The sequence below is a fragment of the Scardinius erythrophthalmus genome, assembly GCF_964197995.2.
Source record: "Scardinius erythrophthalmus genome assembly, chromosome: 4".
In the NCBI taxonomy this organism is placed as follows: Eukaryota; Metazoa; Chordata; class Actinopteri; order Cypriniformes; family Leuciscidae; genus Scardinius; species Scardinius erythrophthalmus.
In genome coordinates this window covers 38062158-38077557 of record NC_138224.1, presented here as the reverse complement: position 1 = coordinate 38077557, position 15400 = coordinate 38062158, and the positions used below count along the sequence as shown (strand labels likewise).

Genomic DNA, 15400 nt, shown 5'->3' with positions numbered 1-15400 from the left:
ACGGTGTAAACAAGTACAATGTGTTTTCTCGAGCTGATATGGGGGCGTTCACAGGTTTGCAGGATTGCCTCAGATCATTTGTGTTTGAATAGCACACGCTCTCCGTGGGCGGGGTCAAATTAAAAATAATGAGCTGAGATGAGAACGACTGACATCTCTCTCTTTTCATACAGATTACATAAACTTAGAATATTTGTCTGGACTTGGCAACAGGATCTAGGCAGGACATAAGAAGTATATTCGACGACGAAACAATCTATCATGATATGTGTCATGATTTACGGTGTCAAAAGCAGCTCTTAAGATAAAGTAAAATTAGCAATGAAATGCAACCTTGGTCAGATGCTAAAAGGAAGTAATTTGTAGTTTTAACAAATGTAATCGCAGTGCTATGAAGGGGCCTGAAACCTGAGAATTTTATAGGGTCTAGTTTAGTTGCCAATAGCTTGTTTTTGCACTTCCTGACATCCAAAGCATTGTTTAGCTAACATTCAGATAAAGATACATAAATGTTCAGGCTGATGAACAGTATTTTGTTAAGATATTGCCCCTCATTTGGCATGGTTTCCCAAAAATGTTTAGCTTGCTTTGACAACATTCATGCTTGTTACCACAGGATCTGGACAACATCTAGGGTCACACTGGAAAGAGATAAAACCTTTTAAATGAAGATCTGTAAAGTGTATTTTAATTTGACAAAATTATCTTTAAAATACTGTCTCTTGAAAAGGGACATTTCTTTTCTCTCTTTTTTTGCATAGTTTATATAATGTACATTTTGCTATTTAGTTGTATTATTTTTAATAATTGTTTTATAATTTTCTTCATTTTGTACTTTGTAGACAGCCCCTATCCTCCGTGATTACATTATAAAATCTATGGGTCGCCATACATCAAAGCAGATTGAATCGTGGTTTGAGAAAGCCAACATATTGAAATGCTATTTGATCCTAATATTATTCCTCTGAGACAACATTTTCTGACTGCATCTTTTTCTACAGCTTTAATGCTACAAGCACCAAACTCGCCACAGACCATGGGCCTGTTCTGAAGTTCGTTGCTTTATATTTTCAAACTGTCCAGATTAACAGTTTTTTTTTTTTTCACTTTATTTTCATTTTCTTAAAGACAACAAACATGTACAATGACACCAAAATAGTATCTATACAGGTAGATATCTAAATATACTTTCTAGGCAGTACCTTGTACATGCTACAATGAGCTAAGTACTTGAATTAGAACACCCCCCTCCCCATATTGCAATGATTGTAGAAGGTTTCTTCAAGTGCTCTACAAACAAAAACCTTTTGTACATGAGCAAAGAATGAACATATACAATCTTTTATCTTAGTGAGCGACAAAAACAGAAATTAAAATAATGTATAATCAGACAGCTTTTTTAAATTGAAGTATTGTAAAACAAAAATAATAAAAACAAAATAATAATAATACACATAAAGCTTGTTCAGTCCACCTTTAAAAATGTTCTTATTGGTTTCCAAATCTTAAAGCAGCACTAGGTAACTTTTCAACCTTCATAATATATTTCCAAGACTCTTGTGATGGTACATCGACTTACAATAGGTTGAATGACATGTCTGCCATAGCCTGACGGGGTCTGTATCGTTTTTAATCGTACTTTTAAACTTCGGGGTTCGGGTAGTAACCCCCGCGCACACAAAAGAACTACAAAATTCGACTGCTTTACGGCATAGGCTACCTCACTCCCCCCAACACGTCCTCACATGCGGTTGGACTTGTAAGTATATTGCTTATATTGTATATCACTCGGACAAGCTTTCACTCGTTGGTGTGAGCTAAAAAGCACCTGGCGTTCTTGTTGATGGATTAGTAACTTAGACATCTTCGGAGGCTAGCTGTGCTTGTTCGATGTCCGACGATTTGTAACGCGTTGTGTTTATTCCCCAATCGAACTCGTGTAACTGTCTGTCACACGTTCTACCGTCCACAGCATTACTTGATAATAATAATAATAATAATAATAAGTTTAATTTATATAGCGCCTTTCCCAAGCTCAAGGACGCTTCACAATGACAGTAAATAACAAGCAGTTTACAAATAAACGGACAATGGACATTTGCCCAGTCCAAGTAGTGAGTGATTGCAGTTGCAAATCACATTACATATGCAATACAAACATAAAAACAGAGGCAACAAACATTAATTACAGACAGCATGGTGGGCAGTTGGAGTAAAGATGCAGTAGATTATTGGTACCTAAGTTAACATTGTGACTGTGTTATGTCGAATTAACATTTTCATGGCTGATAATACTGATTAAACAAATGTGTTTTGAGTTTATGCTTAAATTCATTCAACGTGGTTGTTGTCCTGAGAGCCAACGGAAGAGAGTTCCATAGCTTAGGGGCTATAACAGAGAAAGACCTGCCACCCATAGACGACAGACGAAATCTCCGCTCGCATAGGAGTTCACAGCCAGAAGATCGGAGAGTTCGAGGGGGAATATAAGGAGAAAGTAAGTCAGAGAGATAGGCTGGAGCAAGACCATTTAGTGACTTGAAGGTAAGCAAAAGAATTTTATAAGTGATTCGGGATGACACGGGTAGCCAGTGCAGTTTAAACAGAATTGGAGTGATATGGGCAGTTTTTTTAGTGTAAGTTAGTAGTCTTGCGGCAGAGTTTTGAATATATTGCAAACGTGAGATAGAGTGTGCTGGTAGTCCAGAAAAAAGAACATTACAGTAATCGAGGCGAGATGTGATGAACGCGTGTACTAGTGCTTCAGCGTCTTTTGGGCTGACATAGGGACGGAGTTTGGCAATACGGCGCAGATGAAAAAAGGACGCTTTACAAAGTTGACTAATGTAAGCGTCGAACGTCAGTGCAGGGTCAAGAATAATACCCAAGTTTTTTACAGTGGCAGATGGAATTATTGATGTAGCTTCGAGGTCAAGTCTGGGAATATTACTTAATTTTTTTGTTAGAGATGTAGGGCCAGTGATTAATATTTCTGTTTTAGTCAGATTCAGACTGAGAAAATTGGAATTGAGCCAGGCCTTTAGTTCATTGATACATGATGATAGTGATGTGGTCTGGTGAATAGAATCCGGTCGGCAAGCAGTATATATTTGGGTATCGTCGGCGTAGCAGTGATATTGAAAACCGTGGCGGCGAATAATTTGTCCGAGAGGCAAAACGTAAATAATAAATAGTAACGGGCCGAGAACTGATCCCTGTGGAACACCTTGTTTGAGAGTGACAGTGGGAGATTTGTAATTGTGCATAGTGATGTAGTATTTCCTATCTGTCAGATAGGAGGAAAACCAGGATAACGCGGCTCCTGAGATACCAATCTCTGAGAGGCGCATGAGTAAGACTTTATGGCAGACTGTATCGAAAGCTGAGCTGAGGTCGAGTAGTAAAAGTAAGGAAAGGTTTCCCGAGTCACCAAAGAGTAAGAGGTCATTGATAACCCTTGCTAATGCAGTTTCAGTACTGTGGTTTTGGCGAAAACCAGACTGAAATAAATCAAAACTGTTGTTGAGGGATAGATATGACTGCAATTGAGTGGCGACAACCTTTTCCATGATTTTTGAGACATACGGTAGATTGGAGATTGGGCGATAGTTAGCGTAGTCAGTTGGGTCCAGATTTGTTTTTTTAAGAATAGGAGTAACTGCGGCCGTCTTTAGTGAGACTGGAACAGAGGCAAAGAGAAGAGACATGTTTACAAGATGTGAGATAGGTGCAGAAATGACAGAGGTACAGTGTTTCAGAAGGGTTGTAGGTGCAGGATCCAACCGGCAAGAAGAAGAATTGGATTTCTGTATAATTTCACTAATCAAGATGGGGTTGGTCAGCATAAAGTTATTGAGTGTTTGTATCTGAGCTTGCTCACAACTAGAAGTGGTCGGTTCATCACTAAAAGTCCCACGTAAAGCATCCAACTTTCCCTGAAAGTGTTGCAGAAAAGAACAGCACAAGTTGTCAGATTCTTGTAGACAGGCGTTGTGCGCGGGTGCCTGAACAAGCTTATTTACAATGCTAAATAGTGTTTTAGGCCTGTTGTTTGCGTTATTGATGATTTTAGCGATATAGGAAGAGTGAGCTGTATTTAAGGCGGTTTTGTAAAGCTTAATATGGTCCGAAAATGCTTGAAAGTGTACAGTTAGATTGGTTTTCCGATAAAGACGTTCCAGCTGTCGGCCTCTTGCTTTCATAGCACGTAGCTCAGCATTAAACCACGGCGAAGAGTGGGACAAAGGAACAGACCTAGTCCTAATTGGAGCATGCTCATCTAAAACGTCAGAAATAGCAGAATGGTACAAATCAAATATTTTGGATGGACAGGTGAAATCAAAAACATCAGAAATAGCAGAAGTAGTAATAGATGCAGCAAACACACTAGCATTAATAGCATTGATCTTACGATAAGAGATGTTAATATTGTCAGTACATTTAGTTGGACAAGTTAATGTAAAATCAAGGGTAATAAGCTTGTGATCAGAGATAGGAGTAACCAGACCATTGATGGAGATGTCATTCAAGCCAGATGTACAAACTAAGTCAAGCGTGTGGCCGTGAATATGAGTTGGGAAGTTAACATTCTGATAGAGTTCAAAACAGTCCAGAACAGTCATTAGTTGAGTCCTATTTGAACAGGGGGTATCAACATGAATGTTAAAGTCACCAAGCAGGATGACCTTGGATGATGAATCACAGGCTAGCGTTAGTAGTTCACTTAGTTCAGAGAAAAAATCGTTTTGTTGTTTGGGTGGTCTATAAATCAGGATGATTATTAGGGGACTGTTCGAGCAAATTTTCAAAACCATATATTCAAAAGTCGTAGTAGTGTGGAAGTCCAGTTGGGCAAGTGTTATGGAGTTGCGAAAGATGACCGCAAGGCCACCCCCTTTAGCAGATAAACGCGGCTTAGACAGGTGCTGGTATCCGTATGGTGTTAGCAGATTAAGATGCATGAAGTCATTTGGTGTTTGCCAGGTCTCAGTAAGGAATATCATATCCAGGTTTTTGTCAGTAATAAGTTCATTTAGGTAGGGGCCTTTGTCCGAGATAGAGCGACAGTTCAGCAGAGCAAGGTGGTTTTGCAGCATATCTGAGTTATCAGCTAAATTGACATTAAAATCTGACTTTTTTACGCAGACAAGCGATCGCGGTGGACGACAGTCGCTTAGTTGGCGTTTCGGTTTGACCAGAGTTCTGTTATTTGACCAGATGCACGGGATCACATTTGGTGTTGATTGCTGATAGTTAATGATCCTTCGGACTGAACGGTGCACGTAGCGCGGACGCCGGGTGATCCCGAGCGAGCGGCAGTGCTCGTACGTTTCAGAGTCGAGGCGTGGGTGCCGATTAAGCGCCCTGAGTTCGCGAGACAGGTATCCAAAATCCATGTTGGAAGGTAACCCAGTAAAAATAAGGGAGACCAGAGACAGCACGAGTGCTACAGCCTTTGGTGCGTTTGTAATCGCCATGAGAAAATCAGCTATCAGCAAAGTCACGTTAGCCAGGACCACAACCATCACAACATCTATAAAAGCTTACGGAGAGGAAAGCTACCCAACCTGACAGCAAGCTAATCGAACTACTGGTAAGCAGAGAGTTAACTCACCTCACAGTCAGTCCAACTACAGATGGAGGAGAGAAGGGTGAGAGGGCTCGTAGCAGGCTGACAGCAGAGAGTTCCCAGCGGTAACAACAACAAAAGTACGCTCAGCCAAGTAGATAGAAAAAATAAAATAAAAATAAGTCCAGTTTGTAGAAGGTTGCAGAGAGGGAAACACCAACTGTCCAAGAAGCGGGCACAGCAAACGAAACAATAGACGACGAAGCGTGGAGCGGCAGCCAGATGCGCACAGCGTTCCCACACAGCGTTCAAAGAAACACCGGAAGTGATGACTGAAGCGCCATAGATAGACAGGTTTTTGATAGACAAAAATAGGACAAGAATGAGCATCAAATAGAAACAACCAGCTTACGGGGTGTTCGAGGCACACATACAATACAGACTGCCGACAGTTAAACAGGGCGCGCGCAGCTCTTAAAGGGGCCACACCTTATTTCCACTCGTTACAGCTTCCATACGACTGAACAGGGACTGGTATACAGGGGGGAGGGGATCAGGCCGTGAGTGAAGAGACTGCTCTGCGTGAGTGGTATTTACGACAGTAACGTTAAATACAAGTAGTCCACAGCGACTCTAGGGGTCGTTGTTTGACCAAAACGGAAATCTTACCTAGTGGGGCTTTAATGAAAATGGATAGTTTGTCTTTTAATATAAATCTCAGTTCTTCCAAGTGCAACATATTTCCCAACTCCCTAGCCCACATCTCAAAAGTGGGTACAGAATCTGCTTTCCACAACTGCAAAATAAGTCTTTTTGCAAGCATCATACACAGCGAAATGGCCTGTGTCTGATATTTATTGCAAGAAGCATTCTCTGCTCCTAAAAGTCCAGTGCAAGGCTCAGGCTCTAAATCAATCGAGTTTGCTTCAGAAAGAAATTTAAATATACATTCCCAAAATGGCTGAATTTTACTACATGACCATAAAGAATGAAACAGTGTGCCTTCTGACATTTTACATTTATTACAGAGTGGAGAAATCGTGGGATAAATTTTATGAAGTTTTGACTTAGAATAATGAAGCCTATGAATTATCTTGAACTGAATCAGATTGTGTCTAGCATTCAAAGAACATGCATGTATGCTTCTCAAGCACTCATCCCACATGTTTTCATGAATGTTTAGACCAATTTCCTCCTCCCAGTCTTGTTTTATTTTCTCTGTGTTATTGTCCACATTTTCTAGCAGTAATTTGTAAAAGTATGACACACTACCACTCATACCAGGGTTAACATTAACAATTCTCTCTAAAGTGGGATTCAAATTCACAATTTCAAAGTTTGGAATGTGCTTTCTTACAAAATCTCTAACTTGCAAGTAACGGAAAAAATGTGCAGAAACAATAGCATAGTTTTGTTGTAGCTGCTCAAAAGAGCTGAATGGGCCTTCCCTATAAAGATCTTGAATTGTTACTATACCCATTCGTTTCCATTGAAAAAACAGCTTATCGTGTAATCCCGGAGGAAAAGCATGATTAATACAAATAGGAGTGTCCAGATATATATCTGGAATTTTCAAATATACTTTAATTTGTTTCCAAACCTTGATTAGATTAGAAATAACTATGTTTCCGTTGATACTCTTGACATCAATTTTAATGGGACTATTAAGAAGAGCCGGTATTGAAGTCTTATTACAACAGGCTTCTTCAATTGCTAACCATTCTGGCTTGTCACTTAACTCCGCCAACCCAGATTTCCTCCACCATGCTAAAGTATTTAAATTAGCTGCCCAATAATAATATTTAAAATTGGGAAGCCCAAACCCTCCTTGATCCTTAAGTTTGTTTAGATGTTTCTTGTTGATCCTGGCTGTCTTATTGGCCCAAATGAAGCTGCTTATAATAGATTCTAGCTGTTTAAAATGATAGAGGGGGATAAAGAAAGGAATACATTGAAATACATACAAAAATCTTGGAAGTACAACCATTTTTATAGCATTTATCCTGCCTACCATGGACATGGGGAGAGTCTTCCAAAAAATTAAATTATCTTTAAGCTGATCAATTTTCTTTTTCCAATTCAATTTCAATAACATTGCAGGATTTTTAGTGATCATCAGACCCAAATATTTAAAGGAGTTGTTTGCAATTTTAAATTTTGTGCTGGCTAAAAAATTAGTATCTAGATCATCAGAGACTGGCATTAATTCGCTTTTTTCCCAATTTATCGTGAATCCAGAGAAATGGCCAAATTTTTCAATAAGCTCAAGTAATGGTGGAATAGACGTTTCAGGTTTAGAAATGTACAGTAGAACATCGTCCGCATACAGTGAAAGATGTTGGGGTCTGCCCTCAATCATTATAGGCGCTATGTTAAGATGTTGCCTGATCCTTGCTGCCAAAGGTTCCATCGATATGGCAAACAAAAAAGGAGATAGGGGGCAGATTAACAGTTTTGGTATAAATGTCAAAAATCTAAAAGATTCCCATAGATTTACATTGGCTAAGCAAAAAAGCCCCCTCTAGTGGAGCAGTATAGTTTTACAGTTTACTGCACTTTGTTTTTAATAATTCCTCTATTTACCTATGGCAGCTTATGAATCAGAAGTCTCACATTTACAGAGAATAGTTTTTTTTCAGCATTGCAAAATAAAGTGAATGGATAGGCCTACACTGTGTGTGTGTGTGTGTGTGTGTGTGTGTGTGTGTGTGTGTGTGTGTGTGTGTGTGTGTGTGTGTGTGTGTGTGTGTGTGTGTGTGTGTGTGTGTGTGTGTGTGTGTGTGTGTGTGGTTTTACACTTTGCTGTAAAATGAGAGTTTAAAAACAATTTATTGAAAAAATAAACCTATTTGCCATTATGGGAAATCATTCATGATTTGTTACAGTTTTTAAGGGCCAAATGCCTTAAAATGATCAAACGTCAAGCCAACTTGATCTTGGTAAACTTTTTTTGACACATTCAAGCACATTTTTTTCTTCATGGATAAGCAAGTAAGATCCATATGCATTATTGGCTGGTAATGTTTTCACTTTGAACATTAGGCATTCCAGATTCTTACTAAACTTATCTCTCCAAATAATCAAACAGGCACCCAGTGTCCGACTGGTATTTATGTAAAAATGGGGGCAAGAATGCATGCATTAAGAGAAAAAAAGGTTACTTGAGGATAAGTTATGCACTTATGTGGGCCAATCACAGCTGTCTGCTGTCAGGATAGACCGGTCACATTTGGTTGTAATTTGATCCTTCACAGTCAAGAGTAAAAGAAATCGAAACCAAAAGTTTTAATTCTTTGCCTGATAAGACACCATTTTAAGGTTGCTGTAAACCAAAGCTTACAAGTTCAAATTTATTGGTAAGTCTAGTAATGTCTTTAACGTTGTCATAGGAATGTCTTGACACTAGACGTGTATATTCAGTTATGACTATGGACATGGGGAGAGTCTTCCAAAAAATTAAATTATCTTTAAGCTGATCAATTTTCTTTTTCCAATTCAATTTCAATAACATTGCAGGATTTTTAGTGATCATCAGACCCAAATATTTAAAGGAGTTGTTTGCAATTTTAAATTTTGTGCTGGCTAAAAAATTAGTATCTAGATCATCAGAGACTGGCATTAATTCGCTTTTTTCCCAATTTATCGTGAATCCAGAGAAATGGCCAAATTTTTCAATAAGCTCAAGTAATGGTGGAATAGACGTTTCAGGTTTAGAAATGTACAGTAGAACATCGTCCGCATACAGTGAAAGATGTTGGGGTCTGCCCTCAATCATTATAGGCGCTATGTTAAGATGTTGCCTGATCCTTGCTGCCAAAGGTTCCATCGATATGGCAAACAAAAAAGGAGATAGGGGGCAGATTAACAGTTTTGGTATAAATGTCAAAAATCTAAAAGATTCCCATAGATTTACATTGGCTAAGCAAAAAAGCCCCCTCTAGTGGAGCAGTATAGTTTTACAGTTTACTGCACTTTGTTTTTAATAATTCCTCTATTTACCTATGGCAGCTTATGAATCAGAAGTCTCACATTTACAGAGAATAGTTTTTTTTCAGCATTGCAAAATAAAGTGAATGGATAGGCCTACACTGTGTGTGTGTGTGTGTGTGTGTGTGTGTGTGTGTGTGTGTGTGTGTGTGTGTGTGTGTGTGTGTGTGTGTGTGTGTGTGTGTGTGTGTGTGTGTGTGTGTGTGTGTGTGTGTGTGTGGTTTTACACTTTGCTGTAAAATGAGAGTTTAAAAACAATTTATTGAAAAAATAAACCTATTTGCCATTATGGGAAATCATTCATGATTTGTTACAGTTTTTAAGGGCCAAATGCCTTAAAATGATCAAACGTCAAGCCAACTTGATCTTGGTAAACTTTTTTTGACACATTCAAGCACATTTTTTTCTTCATGGATAAGCAAGTAAGATCCATATGCATTATTGGCTGGTAATGTTTTCACTTTGAACATTAGGCATTCCAGATTCTTACTAAACTTATCTCTCCAAATAATCAAACAGGCACCCAGTGTCCGACTGGTATTTATGTAAAAATGGGGGCAAGAATGCATGCATTAAGAGAAAAAAAGGTTACTTGAGGATAAGTTATGCACTTATGTGGGCCAATCACAGCTGTCTGCTGTCAGGATAGACCGGTCACATTTGGTTGTAATTTGATCCTTCACAGTCAAGAGTAAAAGAAATCGAAACCAAAAGTTTTAATTCTTTGCCTGATAAGACACCATTTTAAGGTTGCTGTAAACCAAAGCTTACAAGTTCAAATTTATTGGTAAGTCTAGTAATGTCTTTAACGTTGTCATAGGAATGTCTTGACACTAGACGTGTATATTCAGTTATGACTATACTATACCAAAATGTCTTCACTATTCAAATATTACCTTTTTATTAATATTACTAATATTATCATGAAAGCTGTTTAACACCGACTAGTGAGCCGAACCTGACTAGTTAAAAAGACCAAATCATGTTTATATTTACATTTAGTGTCTTGTACGGGTTTCTGTAAAGGGTTATATTTCGGGGTCGAGCGAGGACAACTTCTTCTTTCCTGGCGCATTCTTGTTCATACAAGGTCAGTAGAAGCCTATGAGACGCCCTCGCTAATATAGTCAAACAAACGTTCACATGCCTGTATGTGTGTGTATTTGGTATATATTTACAGTCAAACTCAATTAATAGTTTACTTAAAGGTATACTTGCGGAATCAAGCACAATGAATGAATAGATAATGTCTATCATATAATGTATTATATACATTTAATTTCTGTGAAACTTGAACTGGTACAGGTTTCAATGAGGTTTTCTCAACATTCGTATCGAGGTCAACAATTGTTATTTTTATAACTATTTCTCCCACGGGTATGTTGGGTCCTTCCTAGGAAACGGTGGCTAAGATACAATCCCTGACATATCTTCTCTGTTACCAATCCACCATCTTGTTTTCTCCCCTGCTTAGTAGTGAAGAGTACAACAGATGACGTTAATCAAGGTTGCTGCACACTTTTTAAAGTCAAATTAAAGGCTTTTTAAGACCTGAAGAAATAAAAAATAAAACTGTAAATTAGGGGTGTGCAATATTGACAAAAAAAAATGATATCTCTATATTTTCGAAGTTTTGTTGATAATAATGTGCTTTTGTGCTGGTACCATGACTGGTTTAGGCTTGTTGTTGACAGCTGACTCACGAAGATATTTATATCTCTTTATAACAGTCATCAGTTCACAGCAGTGACAGAAATTTACTTTTTTTATTAGGGTCATTGTTTGCCACCTTAAATTGATTTCGAGGGGCATTTTTACCTATATATGGATTTTTTTTTTTTTACTAATTAGATGTATGCATCACCTTTTATGTCAAATTCTAACATTCAAAATAAATTATATTAGAAGAATAACAGTATAGGGAGCTAACCAATCAAATAAAATCATTATCAACAAAATCCATCTTTGCAGTGCAGAGGAGACAAAGTGGCATTAATATATTTACACAGCATTTACAATTGCATAAATATTGCTATGCGATTTTTTTATTTATTTTTATTATTCAATATTTAAATATGAAATGATTTCTAATTTGAATGTTTTAATTAAAGGGTACTTTAAATATGAAACTAAAACCACCAGTAGGTGGCAGCAAGTCACTGTCTTCTTCTTGTTCTGCTACGGTTTCATTTTGAAATTTCCGTCAGCGAAATAAAGAAAAAACAAACAACATTGACAATATTGTGTCTAAAATGTATCTCACAATTTTAACTTATTGTTCATTTAAAGGCACAATATGTATTTTTTTTTGCTTTAAAAATATAAAAAATCACTATATCTATGTTATATATTTTTTTAAAGTTGTGTATTTACATTATCCCGACAGTTCCAATTAACTTCTAAATCCAGAGAAATTAATATTTTAATTCGAAGACACGGACCGTGTCTTTATTTCCGTTTTGTCGCCGTCAATGCCGTCATATCCGTGTTGTCTCTGGTTTCCGATCGTGCTGCCATGGCAACCAGAGCTATGACCCAGAGCCCTCTGATAGTAACCAAACTGACGCGGACAACTGTGTAGTTTGCAATGTCTATCTGCACGCTGTTGTTGTTTCGTTCAAACATTATGGACCATGGAAAGCAGACTTTGGATAAAAAAGGAGAACTAAACCGAGAATCAATATCAGCGCGGTGTTTTCGAGATGCCGAGAGCTCCCATAGACAGTATATAAAAGAGAGCTCCACGTCCGAGACTTCGACAACTCCTACATGTACTTTATTAAACAGGTGAGCACATTTACATAAAACTAATCAATATTATATAGTTCAACAATGATAAAATGTTAGAATATGATCTGTATGTTATTCTAATGTTGATCTAGCTTACTGCTAGTCTCATACAGACAAACTAACACATACATTTCAACACATTCAAATGCAGTTTAGAGTGATAGTGTAATGTTAGACCAAGTGAAACAGCGCTGCGTTACCTCACAAGTTTAATTTGTCTAATAAACTGACCTGTGAGTAGTAATTCTGCGTGTAGTTCGGTAGAATGAAATGTCCATATTCCTTTTATATCCGCGGGACTCGCGTCACGTGTGGACCTGATAGCTGTCTCTTAGCAATCCCGAACTGCTTCATATCACAGTCATGATAAAAACATCGATGTATTCAGTCATCCATAAACATTATTAGATCGGCCGGCTTGACGTTGACGACAACATCCATAATTCTTAGCATGTGTTGCGTCATCAAACTACGCCTTTGTTATTGTAAAGAGGTTAGCGACCCCTAGTGGAGAAAAATTCCATACTGTACGTTTAAATGTTGTATAAAATATCCCAGTTGCAATTGTGCTGGGGAAGACGGCACTCTTGCTCATGTAATATTGTAATATAACTACATGCATAATATGATATAAATATAAGACAAAAACTCATTTGGGGACATGCCTATAACCGCACACATCACACAGTGAAAGCACGAGTGACACATGCGATGTCACATTAACAAGCAAATCCACAAAGATAGAATAATAAAAAAATATGTACGCTAATTACAGTTTGTAGTCAACCAGAATAATACTTTTACTGCCGCTGTTCCCGCGGTGGTAAAATTGGGGGTGTGTATTTGCTACCTTTTACCGCTAAGAGGCGCTACAATCACAGACTTTGAAAAGTGTCAGTTTATTCTCTCTATTGCGTAATCTGCCGCGGCTCGTTAAGAACTGCTAGCAGATAAATTCAAGTGAAACGTAGTTAAACAAATTCATAATCACAATACTGAAATTACAGTACAAATTTAGAACTGAAACAAATGTAGGCTTCTATTATTGCATCAAATTTAAGCAAAGTAGGCTAAACTTTAACATTGTGTGCCCAGTTTTTCTATAAAGAAAAACTGCATCTTAATAGGTTATGCATTTATATAGCCTACTTCGTGTTATTTTAATTTGTTAGTAGATTTTTTAACTGAAACATTGTCAGGACTTGATGTTAGTCGGCAGCATTTGTGTTTAAGCTGTCTTTATTATTTTAAGAATTAAATAGACTTACATGATTAGCATAATTTTCTGCAATAAATAATGAAAAACATTTCAACATAAAACATTGCAATAGAAAATGTTACATCAATAAGGTTTTGCATGGGCGTAAAACATATAGCTTTCAGACGGTAGCTGTGCTACATGCGCCTCGCTGGGCTTTAAGAGTTCAGAGTTGGAAACTCAGCTCTATAAACTAATTTCATAATTTTGTCTTTAGTTTAATATTTGTCGAAAATAAAAACTTTTGAAATGTGCATTTATTGATTTAAAACACTTTTCGGAGCTTTGTTATTCATTGTATGTCCTTTTTATTAACGCATTTAGACGATAACATTGTAGACCCTATAGCTACATGCTGTTAACCGATGTTTGCCGACAGCGTTTATGTTTAACTGGTCTTGATGCTTAAATAGGTAACAGTTTATTGAAGTAAAGCGTTTTGTTTAATTAATAATGGCACAATACAATATAAATTTGCTACATTCCAGTAGAGCCTCTGTTGCACTGCACAGACAACAAAAACCCGAAGGTGCTGTAGAAGGAGATTATAAGCCGATCGCACCAGAAAACTCAGATGATGAATCTCATCTTTAATCTGCTAAATTATTGTTTTGTGAATCATTCACGAAATTGAGATGACTGACAGTGATACCCAGCCATAGCAATGAAATACATTTTTCAAAACAGATCCATAGGCCTATAAACAACTCAGAAAAACTGACTTGGCTACAAAAAAATAATAGACTAATTTATAGTATTGATTTCAATATAAAAACCAATGAAAATGTAAAAGAACACTAAAATTTTTATATAAACCCATCGTACATTTCTAGGTTTAAATAAAGAGTCGGGACAGTTTATTTATTTATCACAGGGTTGGATCGAGTTTAGCTTTTAACGAGGCAAAATGAGAAATACAGAATCTTCTTGCAACATTTTAAATTTGTATTGCCAAAGAAATTGCAGCTTTGCTGTGTGCAATTAAAATAGTACAAAATGAAAATAGTACAAAGCTACATAAATTTAAGAACAGGTGTATTTCTTTGCCTCTCTCTCGCTGACGCACTGGATCTCTTTTTAGCAAGTTTCTTTTGTCTCCCTCACTGCGCGCGCCGGGTCACTATTAAAATTAAACAGAGTAGAACCACACCGTATAGCTGATAATACAGTATATTTCGCTGCGTGTCAGTCACATCAATTACAAAAACAACTGTAACAAATTATTTAGCCTTTGTTGCTTAAAAGAAACAGAATACCTTTTTGAATTCACCTTACAATAAAACAAGGTTGATCGCGAATTAAAGAGCTCTGTATCTGCTGATCACTCCCATTCGTTTCTTGGCATGAACGCGTTTCGTCAACAGTTCATGTTTAGATAATGCCAGATTGCTGACAGTCATACACACTGCTCAAACATTCTAAAACTCTACAAAACCAGTTGAAACAACTGGATTGAACCCTTCAAATAAAAAAAAAAATATTTATGAAAGTATTATTTAAATACTTTAGCTAATTTAATAAGATATAGAGCTTACATTTGGACACATTGAGAAATGTATCCTGAAAGGAACTTTGCCTTTGCCTGCTCTTTAAGATAAAATCTGTATCATCAGGCTGGCTATCCGAGACTCTCAATGTGAAAGAGGGGCGGTTAATGGTCCTGCACCCCAATGATAAAGCCACTGAACTGCCCCTACAAACCACCACAGGCTCTCTGAAAGGAGAGGTGCGCTGTTCTATACATTAGCATTATTATGTTGATAACGAAGGAATTCAATAATTTAGGCTACATGTAG

The 15400-nt window shown here is 37.3% G+C and overlaps 1 protein-coding gene across 1 annotated transcript in view; it reads left to right on the top strand.

Annotated features, from left to right (window-relative positions):
- Window positions 1–8811: 8811 nt before the first annotated feature.
- Window positions 8812–15400, top strand: part of LOC308689665 (protein NLRC3-like) — a 42957-nt gene continuing 36368 nt past the window's right edge. Inside the window, exon 1 of the mRNA XM_081363499.1 lies at window positions 8812–8925. The gene's annotated coding sequence lies outside the window, so the exon portion shown is untranslated. The remainder of the gene's footprint in view (window positions 8926–15400) is intronic.